The following is a 13464-nucleotide window of genomic DNA, read 5'->3' on the forward strand; positions in this document are numbered from 1 at the left end:
AAGACATTCGGTTCTTGTTGGGCATCAGTCACCATACTGCTCATACCGTCATGAGAGCATCTGAAGTTCGAGAAACTCTTTGGGCAGTTGGTTCCCCGCATTCTGACGGAGAAGCAGAAGTTGAATAGAGTGTCGACATCACTGCAGCCCCTGAGACATGATGCCATCAATTTGAGTCGGAGAGCAAGCGTCAGACACAACAGTGATAATGACGTTTTACTTTGACTGCAAGAGCCCGCTGCTAATTGATTTTCTGTATCACAGTGCCACAATTAACGCACAGCGGTAAGGTGTCACTTTGCAAAAACCGAAGCACACCATCAAGTGTACACGCCCAGGAACGTCGACGGATGGCATCATTGTGTTCCAGGATAACGCCCGCCCACATATTGCCCTTACACATCCTCCACACAGTTTCGATCTCTTATCAGGCAGCTACCTGAGGATAACGCCCGCCCACATATTGCCCTTACACATCCTCCACACAGTTTCGATCTCTCATCATGCAACTACCTGAGGAAACAGTGAACAGATTACTTACTATTTTCCATTTATCTCGTTTCCATTTTACTGCCCCTTATATCCAGTGGGTTTGTGTAGTATATGCACCGTCCTGCCTTATACGGAGAGTTGTTTGTCTCCATGTTTTCATTCACATTTGGGGAACATCTCGGGAGTTAGCTTATAAAGGCCTGCACAACATTGTTGTGGTCTCGCGGTCGCGTTCTCGCTTCCCGAGAACGGGGTCCCGGGTTCGATTTCCGGCGGGGTCAGGAAATTTCACCTTCCTCGAGATGACTGAGTGTTTGTGTTGTCCTCATCATTTCATCCTCATTCATGAACGTGGCGAGATTGGACTGAGCAAAGTTGGGAATTTGTACGGCCGCTGATAACTGCGCTTGTTGACCGCCCCACAAACCAAATGTCGTCATCTTCATCAACATTCTTGCAAAATTCTTCATTAGGCTTTTACCAAAACTCAACCACATGGAAGTTAATTATTTAGCACAAGAAGAGATCTGACTTGTTAAGGTCTTGGCTACTCGCTGACCATTTCAGTAGGGTTGCAGACTGTGATTGCAAATTTCATTATTTACTTCAGTAACCGGTTTCGATCAATACGATCATCATCAGACTCATATAACTCTTTAAACTTAGTAAAGAGACATGAGTCTTTGGTCGTAGTGCTCGAAACCGACAATTGAAATAAACTGTGAAATATGCTATCAAAGATTGTTCTAGTTTCTGCGAATTTTTCAACACTGGATCACCGCAGTCTTCAAGGTGATCATGTCCTCCTCATCAGAGGGCTGTGGAGTACCCAGTCGTGATGACGTGCCAGCCTGTAGCGTAAGACGCGTTCCTTTCAAACGCTTGCTCATCATGGGGATTTTTCCAGTGAAAACTGCGATATATCGCATACTCATAACTGGCGTGTGACGAGGACCTCCCGTCGGGTAGACAGCTCGCCTGGTGCAAGTCTTTCGATTTGACGCCACTTTGGCGACTTGCGCTTCGATGGGGATGAAATGATTATGATTAGGACAACACAACACTGAGTCCCTGAGCGGAGAAAATCTCCGACCCAGCCGGGAATCGAACCCGGGCCCGTAGAATTGACAGCCTGTCGCGCTGACCGCTCAGATACTGGAGGCGGACATACTCATGATAAAAATAATATTTTTGAGCACGACCCAGCTATAAGCCGTTATCAGACAATTCACTCACAAAGACCTGTCTAAATTCTTTTATTATCAAATATTTTACAGTGTCAGCAATTGCCCTTTTGCGAAGACAGCTGTACCTGCACTGGAGACTGTTCAGTTGATTTAGCGACGGATGTACACGTGCCCTCTCATCTTACGGCGCCACTAGCGGCCTATCAATGACACTGCCTGAAACAAATCCACTTGCCCCCCCAGTCACGCAGCATTACTTTACGAGGTGTGGCTTTCACAAAGCGTTCTCTAAACACATTCATTACGTCTGTCATTCTATGCCCCGTCTGTGGATGTTCGGTCATCATCACACAATTCCTTATTCACTCCTTGACAGTATATGTCTTCACATTAGCCGTGGTTTCACAGCTAAAACAATGCAATAGGGAAACAAAACGATGCCATGCTGACACCAGCGCTTTTCGTCAGCTTTAAAGCAGTGATTAAAGAGGAGCAATGAGTCGTCGTTTCTGTTCTAGGTTTATTAGAGCAGATCCAGATTTCGTCTAGTAACTAGCCGTTATCAATGTAGTGCTTCGGAACTGTTATACACACCCTAGTATTTTTACACCTGTTGTTTAGGCTTTTGTCACAGTTCATTTTAGTGAACGGTGACAAGAGTCTGTTGAATATGTGTACGTACTAGGGCATGTATAACAGTTGCGAAATACGACACTGTTAATGGCTAGTTACTAGCCGAAATATGGATCTGCTCTAATAAACCTAGAACGGGAACGTTGACTGATTGCTGCTCGGTTTATATCACAATTGTGGAGCGCCTCCACTTTTCAAATGTAACGTAATTTGAACTATTTAATTTTCCCAGTTTTACGAAATTAATAGCTTTACAGGGGACACCCTGTATGTCTAGCACGTGGCACAAGGTACTGCAATAAAATGATTCCAAAATCTTAAACATGGCTGCGAATCGGCATCTGTATAAATCTGAAGTGGTAGAAAAAAACCAGCCAATCATTTACAAGCCAAAGGTTTATTTAGCCGTTGACGTAGGTTTGTATGTTTCTAAAAAGATCTTTTTCAGGGGGAGTGGGCCCTGAAAATGTATATAATCGGCGACAAACTATTTTTACATACATAACAAAACATTAGTAATAGAAAAATACTTGGGAGGTAAGGGTACTCACTTGTTACATTACATGATGGTAAATCACATTAGCTGAAGTCGAGCTGCTCTTGCCTTATATAAAATTGATATAAAAACCAGGAACGTCACATGCCATGGATTAAGGAAGGGGAAAAAGGGGAAAATGTTCATAATTCTTCATTTGCTAAACATTTACTTATATCAGAACATGCTCCAAGGGAATTAGAAGAAACCATAATTTTATGTAAGGAAATAAAAGTCTGGAAACTGTATTTTTTACAAGAACTTGAAATTTATAAACATCTTGCTAAGGGAGACGGTAACATTTTAAACGATCAGTTGCAACTAGCGAGTAAGCACGTCGTGGATGGATTTAAACCACTGTTCACGGTTACATAATATGTGTTTACCTGTCTCCACTAGCTTCGGTGAATGTGCCATTTTCCTCAAAATATTTCCTCTCTACTGTCGAGCTACTGACATTTCATATCATTGGATTTAGTTTTTCATAGACTTTTCAGCACGTGTTCCTACATATGGTATTCCAAAACAAATTGTATTCGTACAGTTTAATGGAAGGTTCTTACTTTTTATCTTTTAATTTAATTTTACCCATTTTATTCTTTCCTCCAGCTTATTGTTACAGAAGTATTTTTTGTAATAGAATTGTTATCTTCTGCACACTAAATTTACATGCAGTATGACTCTGCTACATGAATTTTTATACGTAATTTAGTATTTAATGTATACCTTTAAAATTGTTGCATGTATTGCTGGCCTTGTATAGGAGATTGTCATTTGCTTTAATGTAAAATTACGTTACTTAACACCAGCAAGACGCAGTGCTTAAGCGCTTGTATATAGCGCCCAGCGCATTACAAATTTCTTATAGTTTAAGCTTCCCTCGGGTTAACCGGAAGTTTATTTTTTAGTAACGGTGATTTAGCTCATACTGTATTTGCTCTAATTTCCCCATGCATTTGTAACAGTGGTCTTTTGTAAATAGGGCTGTAGCTTCTGCATGCTGAATTTACGTACAGTAGTACATTGTAAGCAAATGTATTAGCGATATTATACGTAATGTATACCTGTAAATTTATTGCATTATTAGTAGCCTTGTAGCTGAAATTTTAATTCTTAATTTAATGTAAAATGCTGTTACTTAACAAAAGCAAGCTGTAGTTCTTACGTGCACGTGCAGCCCAATTTTTCCTTATCATTTTGAGCCTGTACCTTCGAAAAGTTGGCCATTGTCTCCGGCATGGTGAATACTTAGGTTATACAAATATTTTGTCCTTTGGATTCCAGCTATAATTACAAGTGCGCTTATACGTATGAGCATTTGTGCTGACAGATACTAAATGTAATCTGGCTGCTGTCGTAAGCCATGGCATGTGGTGTTTCTGGTTTTTGTATCAGTTTTATATATGACAACAGCCGCTCGGATTCAGCCGATGTAGTTTACCACTATGTAATTTAACAAGTGAGGGAGCTCACAAATATTTTCCTATTCTTAATATTTTGTTATGTTTGTACAAATAGTTCGTAACCAGTTACACACATTTTTGGGGGCCACTACTCCTGAAAAAGTTATTTTTAGAAATATCTAAACCTAGTTCAATAGCTAAATAAACCTATGCTTTGCCACTAGTTGACTGATTTGTTTCAACCCCTTCAAATAAAATGATTCGTTCTCTTGCAGACGAAGCGAAAAGCGTTGTTTAATGTGCTTCTGCTTTGGACTATTGATAGGCCTCAGTAAATATTCAGTACCAAACAGACAAATCTGTAGCCAGTAATGTTCTTCCTCTCGATATCACTCTTTCTGAACACTGTCTGGACTTCGGCCAGAGGGCACTCGTAAGACACTGGAAGACGGAAGAGGCTGTCTAAGTCACTTTTCAAAACACTGTACACAAAATGCAGTTGGCAACTCAGAAATGTGGAAACATACGAGCGATCAATCACGCTGAGATAAACTTAGAAATCAGATTACCGTGCCAGATTTTCATGAATCAATATCTCAAAACTTTGTCGCTATCTTTTGTCGACATTACACAAGAAAGAACGTTACATTTACTTCATGCCTACAAACAAGAAGAAATAAACTATTGTGGTGCGAATTTAAAATAATGGACTCGTATTCAGGACTCAAACGACCTCGATGTTAATCGGATTTCAATATCTCTCACCATTTTCCTGGTAACAGCAGGTACGAAGCTGGATGTTTAGTGCAACGGTTTCAAAATATATCAGTTATTTAGATCATCTGTGACCTCGGTATTCTGCGTCAGAGACTTATCTATTGGAATCTTTCTGATTCTGATGAAATGCCGTTGTGCCTTTCCCCTGTTTGTTTCTCGACGAGCTATTTCTGTGCCCTTTGTATCATTCCCTTGTGTTATTAATGAGGACCTGATGTACTGTAGTTCCGAAAATGTTCCAATATGTGTTAAATCTTATGGGACTTAACTGCTAAGGTCATCAGTCCCTAACCTAAAGTATCCTAAGGACAAACACACACCCCGATGCCCGAGGGAGGGCTCGAACCTCCGCTGGGACCAGCCGCACAGTCCATGACTGCAGCGCCTTAGACCGTTTTTTTTTCTATTGATTAGTAACTAATCATAAGAGCCTTCAGCGTGTGTGTCTGCATATACTCATTAAGAAACTCGTCGTTCATTCTGGTAAAATGATACAGTGAAGCGATCCGCCAAGGAATTGTATATATTAGAACTTTTCCTTAAAGTAGATTCTAATGAAAGACGAGCTGTCGAGGTTTGTGATTTCTTCGTGTCTACCTAGGCAAGAACGTAAGTGTCTCTTTGCTCTTGTGAGAGCTATTTTAATCATCTATTGATGGCGGGCGAATTCGATTTCTTCTCCTGCAAACAGTCTAGGTGGGGCACAGATTTTTCTATCATTATGCTCTTATGTTCTTCTTATGGCAGCGTACGCCAGCTTTCTTATGTATCACCAGCCGAGCTGAATGTCCAATCCCACTGAGAGTCCTATTATTACACGTTCATTGTGCACGAGAAAAAGGTCGCGTTCCTCCAAGTGACTACCCACTGAGCACAGATGCTCACTTTTATTGCGCCTGATGTCATTGCTAGAGTACCGAGTCTTATCCGAATAACACGACACATGCTGATAAACGAGCTTACTTCTTCGGTGTACATGATTCATGGCACATCGTTATCAGACAACTTGGCATTACAAAGAACATGACTTCCTCAGAACCGTGACGGAATTAGAGATTCTAAGAAGCGCTTTATCTCTGAATCACCAGACCCACTAGTAAATGACAAGAAGTTCAATTCTCTCTCGCACCGTTACAGACGACAAGGACTGCGACCGTTATTTTGAGTTTAAGACGCAAAAATGCATCGATGTTCTACAGGTGCTGTTGTTATTAGGTCAGTTAATCTGTGGTAGAGGTGATTAATCCTCTTGTTTCCTGAAGTAAGGAAGATTACTGTTATACAGGGTGATTCAAAAAGAATACCACAACTTTAAAAATGTGTATTTAATGAAAGAAACATAATATAACCTTCTGTTATACATCATTACAAAGAGTATTTAAAAAGGTTTTTTTTTCACTCAAAAACAAGTTCAGAGATGTTCAATATGGCCCCCTCCAGACACTCTAGCAATATCAACCCGATACTCCAACTCGTTCCACACTCTCTGTAGCATATCAGGCGTAACAGTTTGGATAGCTGCTGTTATTTCTCGTTTCAAATCATCAATGGTGGCTGGGAGAGGTGGCCGAAACACCATATCCTTAACATACCCCCATAAGAAAAAATCGCAGGGGTAAGATCAGGGCTTCTTGGAGGCCAGTAATGAAGTGCTCTGTCACGGGCTACCTTGCGCCCGATCCATCGCCTCGGGTAGTTGACGTTCAGGTAGTTACGGACAGATAAGTGCCAATGTGGTGGCGCTCCATCCTGCTGAAATATGAATTGTTGTGCTTCTTGTTCGAGCTGAGGGAACAGCCAATTCTCTAACATCTCCAGATACTGTAGTCCAGTTACAGTAGCACCTTCGAAGAAAAAGGGACCAAAAACTTTATTGGCTGAAATGGCACAGAAAACATTCACCTTAGGCGAGTCACGTTCATACTGAGTTGTTTCCCGTGGATTCTCAGTGACCCATATACAGACATTGAGACGGTTGACTATCCCGTTAGTGTGGAAAGTTGCTTCATCACTAAACACAATCTTTGAAACGAAAGATTCATCTGTTTCCATTTGAGCAAGGATAAAATCCCAGAAATCGATTCTTTTAATCTTATCAGCTGCAGACAGTGCTTGAACCAATTTCAGACGATAAGGTTTCATAACTAACCTTTTTCGTAGAACTCTCCATACAGTTGATTGTGGAATTTGCAGCTCTCTGCTAGTTCTGCGAGTCGATTTTCCTGGACTGCGAACAAATGCGTGCTACATTTTCATCACTCGTTCTCGGCCGTCCAGCACTTTTCCCTTTGCACAAACACCCATTCTCTGTAAACTGTTTATACCAACGTTTAATACACCGCCTGTCAGGAGGTTTAACACCATACTTCGTTCGAAATGCATGCTGAACAACTGTCGTCGATTCACTTCTGCCGTACTCAATAACACAAAAAGATTTCTGTTGAGCGGTCGCCATTTTAGCATCAACTGACGCTGACGCCTAGTCAGTGGATAGTGTCCTGAACAACTTGACAACAGTATCTACTTCATTTGCTGATTAATAATTGTAGCTATTTAGGGTAACATGTTTTTAGGTTGGTTAGTACCACCAAGCACGTGAGGCACAAGCAATTCTTTATCATTTATTTCGTCCTGCACACGTGGACGCAAAACGGGTAGTCTATACTGACAGGCATGCTTCACTTCGCACCTCAGTTACGACCGTGCAGAAAACATTAAGTAGGAAATTATGTGATGCGTTGGCGAGAAGACTGTCAGACACAAAGAAAAAAGAACAAACACTCTTTAATGGGTACATATTAAGGTACCAGTCATCACAATATCTATATCCCTAAACACTGCATTATGAGTCCTATGTATTTAAAAGTGGTATAATATGTTAAAACTATTTGGAGGATATTATTAGTTCTTCGGATACAGAACTTTATTTTTTATTTTCAAAACTAGTTGTCTAACCTGTGGACGTTTAAGCTACACTGCGTCGGTAGTGCGTCATCTTGTACTTTGAAATGGAAGTAGGTCTTCTACCATGGAACACTTGATATTTGCAAATGAGCAACTTTTCTTCAGTGTCCGAACAATTTATCTTTCTTGAATATGGAAAATTGCGCTAGTCCCCAATAGCCTCTTTTCCTAAAACGTTTTAAACGTGGAAATGGTTTCTGATAAAACTTCTTAAACTGATTTCAGTGACTGAGTGTAGTAGTAGAGTGTAGTAGAGTATTAGTGCAGTAATACATAGACTATTAAGTACCAGTGTTTCAGATTTTGAGAAACATTAATTTTTCGGAGTAATTTTTGTAATTTCAGAAGAAGACTCCAGTACATATAATAATAATGCTACCATTGCAAAGTAGAATAAGAGAATATATTAAAATTTTATTGTAGGGCTGCCTAGAGGATAACGTCTAAAAATGTCCCATGTGCAACACTCTCCTGTGCTCAACATGTCTTTCCATGTGGATATCCTTACAGAAGGAAAAATAGTCATAATTTTTTAATATAATTTGCTGTGTCGTTAGTGCGGTAGCCACATGAATGGAAATTCCCGATTAACTTCAACTACGTAGGAAAGCTTCAACTGGACAGACATTTTGATTCCGATACACTGCTACAATGCTACTTATGACATTTAACGTTGACCTCTGGTGTACTGTATTCCATTGTCGATTTTCGTTCGGGCCTTCTGCTAGTCTATCTGCTTTCAGCCATATGAAGGTGACGTCGCGCCTGTGATTCATATCATCTGCTCTCGGTTGCGTCACCCCTGGCTGCGAGTGCCCTGTGTTTACGTCGAGGCCATTCAGCTGTGTTGACATTCTTGCCGTGTTACGACAACAGTAGCTGCCGAGATAACTGCGAGCGTACCGTCTTTTATTGCCGAGGCCCCACTAGTGATGTTCGTAGCTTTTCTCATTTAGTGGAGGTCCTCATGAATAAGATCTGTTAACTTTTCCCTGTAAGAGATGCTGTATGTATGTGCATATTACACTTTGGAACGTATAAAATATCCACTTCCTTATTAAGAACGACCCGTCAGCTGTTCCATAAACTCTCTTACTACTTACCGCAAGGCGCATCTTTGCCGCTGCAGGGCCTGACGTTCATTGCAAGACGTAAGAGAAGCGTTAAATGAATGTAAAATCCTACGATCAATGCTTAACGTTTAGCCTCCATGCATTCCCTCTGACGTAACTGAAACCGTATTTGCTAGGCACAGTGGGATGTTATCCATAAAGATAATTTGTACAGCAATACATTGTCAGATGTAACTTCGCAGTTAAACTCACTGGACAAAGTACTGGTTACCGTCTTAAAGAAGCACAGTGGTCGTACACTGTGTAGAACTTCTACCAGGTACTCATGTGACCTTTCTCTCTCACGTAAATCATAGCAGCGACGTGGTGCCTATGTGCCATTCGGTTGTATGGCTTCAACACTGTGAACAATGAAGACTCGTCGATGAGATGTGAAAGAATGGCAGAAAGGAGCTATCATATTTGATCGTACACATGAGCCACGGTGAATAATCTTGTCCAGTTGTTTGGTGTATCAACGGGGACTGTCCAACTCCCAACTCCGATATGGAGGGGGCGTAGCTCAGGATGGCGGTGATTTTGTGATATTCTGGGAGTGGTTTTCTGGCGATGAAACGGCACAGGTTACCGCGAACATGAACCGGGATGTTTAGTTCAATACTTTCGGTGATCAAGTGTTGCCCTTTCTACAGCTTCATGATGAGCATGCTGTAGTACACTCCCGTCACCCACCACCACACCTGTGTGTTCACAGAGTTACGTGCATAAGTTCGTGGTTTGACTAGCATTCAGGCATTCTATCGCATCTTGCCTGGCCTAATAGATCATCCAATCTTAATCGCAACGAAAATTCCTGAACCAGAAACTACTTGGAGGACCGTTTGAAACATAACGGTCAACATCTCTGTAGTCTGCCAGCACTAGGGTACCAAAACATCGAGTAGGTTCTGCTGGATTGGTGTACCTGAAGAAACGTGTGGAGTTTCTTCTTCGTCGAATTGAAGTCATTATCAAAGCTAGATGTGGTGTTACTTGGCATCAGTGTGTTGCTTCTGGGGGTGACTTCTCTCGATGTACATAAAATAAACAAAAATATTTGTATATTCCGATCTCTATCCGAAGAACTCACTCCTGACATTTGTATGTACCATTGTGCACGTGACACACTGCCTATAGCTTCAAACGAAAAACCAATAATTCCAAAAATATCCCCCGTAGCGCGATGTGTTTATTACAGAAATTCAGAGAGACAACCTTTTGATACCGTAAAAATTGTTTGGGGTGTAATCACATTTTTTGACAGACCGGTGGCGCTGAAGCAGCACTGGAGCTGTCCGCCGTTATTTAAAAAGACTTGCTGGCTGGTGGTACCGCAAAATAATACTGATTGGCTACACAATAACGCTTGGACAACCGACGCGTCTAAATGTACGGAGCTGTGCGTTCCACTGCGCCGCTATACAAGTCATTCAGAAGGACTGCGTTTCACAGCATCATTGAGTTATCCAAATTAAGGTTTACCGTTGCTTCTCTAAATCGTTCAAGGCGACTGCCGGAATTGTACCTGTAAATGGTCATAGAGAATTTCCGTCTCGAATTCTAATTTGTGCTGTGTCTAATGACATTGTAGTCGATTGGACGTCAAACACTAACCTTTTTTTTCTTCCAATACAACTGACTCAAGGTATCATTCTTCCGAGAGTGTCAGGCTAATTCTGTTTGCAGGAACGTCAGCAAAGGTTTCTTTTTCTCTGTTTTTCTTCCTGCGTTCCATACCGCCATCACTTAGTGTTTCAAGAATTTTTGGGCTCTTTGCAGGGTACTGTTACACACTGCCAGAAAAAAAATGCAGCACCCTATGTACAGTGAAACAAGGATATAATATGTGCATACTGAGGGGTTGTAGTGTTAGTAATTCATTTAAAACTATCATCGGCAACCACAAGGGGGGCCGGTGGCCTGCACCATCTCTTCTAACTTTGCAGGCAACAACTGTGATAAGTGTAGAGTGAGAGTGAATCAGGCGCCACCGAAGAGTAGACTGGCAACCGTCTGCTTGCAGCAAGACTAACAATAGGTGTGAATCTGTTCACGTTACCACTGACAACATGACATTGCCAATCATGGCTGCTCTGGTTCCATGAAAAAGTTGACTAAAAGGCGCAATGGTGCACGTCTTCAGTGATTAGAGTAGGTTCTATCTGAATTTAAGTGACGGACGTACACTTGTATGTCTTAGAACCTGTTGAGCTGCCTATTCGAGATTCCATTCGACCGTGACACACTGATCCCATCCCAGGCTTCATGGTGTGGGAACCATCAGATCACGTCATGTGTTTCTGCAGGGCAGGGAGGCGGTTTGCTTTTCCAGCAAGCCAATGCACATTCAGATATGGCTGCTGCTACACAACGTGCTCTTCGTGCTGCACAGTAACTGCCTGACCGGAAAGATCACCAGATTTCTCGCCCACTAAACACCAAGCAAGGTGGCACAGTGGTCAACATACTGGACCCGCATTCTGGAGGACGACGATTTAAACCCGCGTCCGGCCATTCTGATTTAGATTTCCCTAAATCACTTCAGGCAAATGCCAGGGTGGTTCCTTTGAAACGGCACGGCCGACTTCCTTCCCCATCAGTAATCCGACTGGACCAATGACCTCTCGGTTTCGACCCCTCCCCCAAATCAACTAACCAACCAATCAGCCAACTGAACAGCATGACGAGACAGATGAAGCAGGTATTTAGTAGTTGTCCAGGGCCAGTTGCAAGAAAATGTCTAAGATGCTGGGGACAATCCATCGCAAGATGCCATTTGGCACCTTTATGATCGTTGCCTGCGTTGCTGCCAGAGGGAGAGTACACTCTGTAATGATACGACTGTGACATATGTGTTTCATTTCGTCTGAACTTGTTATGATATACAGCGATGAACTGCCTGTCACGTACCTCACTTGTCAGAAAAATCATCCTGCCCTTGTTGCATTTGTTTCCGGCAGTGTATGTGTTTAGAACTTTCATTATAACTTTTACAATTAATACATCACTTCAATGAAGAATAATTTGTTTATTAGTGAGAAGTAATTGTTAAAATCTGATTAACTGATGTAAGAATGACGCTTGCTGGTTTACATTCAGCCTTCATGAGAAGATAATGTGTTTTACCTTAAATATTCACATTCACAGCAAGGGATATTTACTACCTGTGTTCAATGGAAATGACTGGCGAATTATCCATTATAAAATCTTACGTAGAAATATTTTTTATTCGTCTCAGTTGTGTGGTATCATTGTATGGTCGGCATTATTTGTCCTCAATTCTTCCCTTTACTGAATTTAAAAATGTAATTTTCTTGTCCTCAGTTAGCTTACTGCTCTTCTGTGTAAAGTGGTCTTTATGTCTGAAACCGGATGTTCATTATTCTTGAACGTGTCATTTTGCGCGGCCGTCTTCACTAAAACATGGGCTTATTCGTTTCATTAATATTATCGTGGCACTTGATTCATATCGTGCGTAGATAGCTCCATCGGTAAGTTCATTACTAGCCAAAAGGAAAGAGTCAGGATGCAAGTCCAAGTTTCGGAAATACTTTTAATCTCTGAAGAAGTACTGACTCTTTTCCTTATACGAATCACACCGAATATCACCCGTAACGTTTCTTCGAGACTTGATCCTTTTCTTTGGATGCTGTATATAACTGTATTGCTGCCATTCGAGAGTCAGTATAATACGGCATGATTCGTACAGAATAAAAGGAAAAGGAAACAAGTGGTTAAAATGTGTCTGATATCTCCCCCAACAGGCTGATCATTTACGCATCTGATGAGGATGGTGGGCGAAACTGGTCTTTGCCTTCCACAAGGAAACACCCCGACGCGGTCTTCTCCCACACCAAATACACGTCCACAGGCAATACAATGGCGATGTGGCTGTGACACAATTTACACAGCTATTATGCAATAAGTTCCTCGTTGCATTTTACCATGCACTCATCGAGGTCATGTCTGGAGTGACTTGTTTGTCAAGAATGGGATGCCAAGAAACCGTCTACGCACTTAAAGCAGGCACTCTGAAGACACTGTATTACGACTGAATTAAAAGAATCCTTAATCGGAACCGATATAATCAGGTATGTTGCGACCCTTCGCTTTGCATTAAAAACATTCCCTGCCTGTTCTTAGTTCTTGTTCCTCAGGCACATAGATACTAAATCTGAGAGCAGGAATACTTCCTTCATAAGCCAGTCGCGAGCTATCAAAAAAACATGCTCCCAGCTCTCTGATATTGCTAGAGTTCTTCATTATTAAACGCTAGTCTTAGTGCGTCTCTCTGAGAACCTGTATGCTTACAGTTCTTACTAGTTGATGAGAAGGTTATGCTGTCCGGTAAAAAGCACACC

Source organism: Schistocerca gregaria, chromosome 1, assembly GCF_023897955.1.
Source record: "Schistocerca gregaria isolate iqSchGreg1 chromosome 1, iqSchGreg1.2, whole genome shotgun sequence".
Taxonomy (NCBI): Eukaryota; Metazoa; Arthropoda; class Insecta; order Orthoptera; family Acrididae; genus Schistocerca; species Schistocerca gregaria.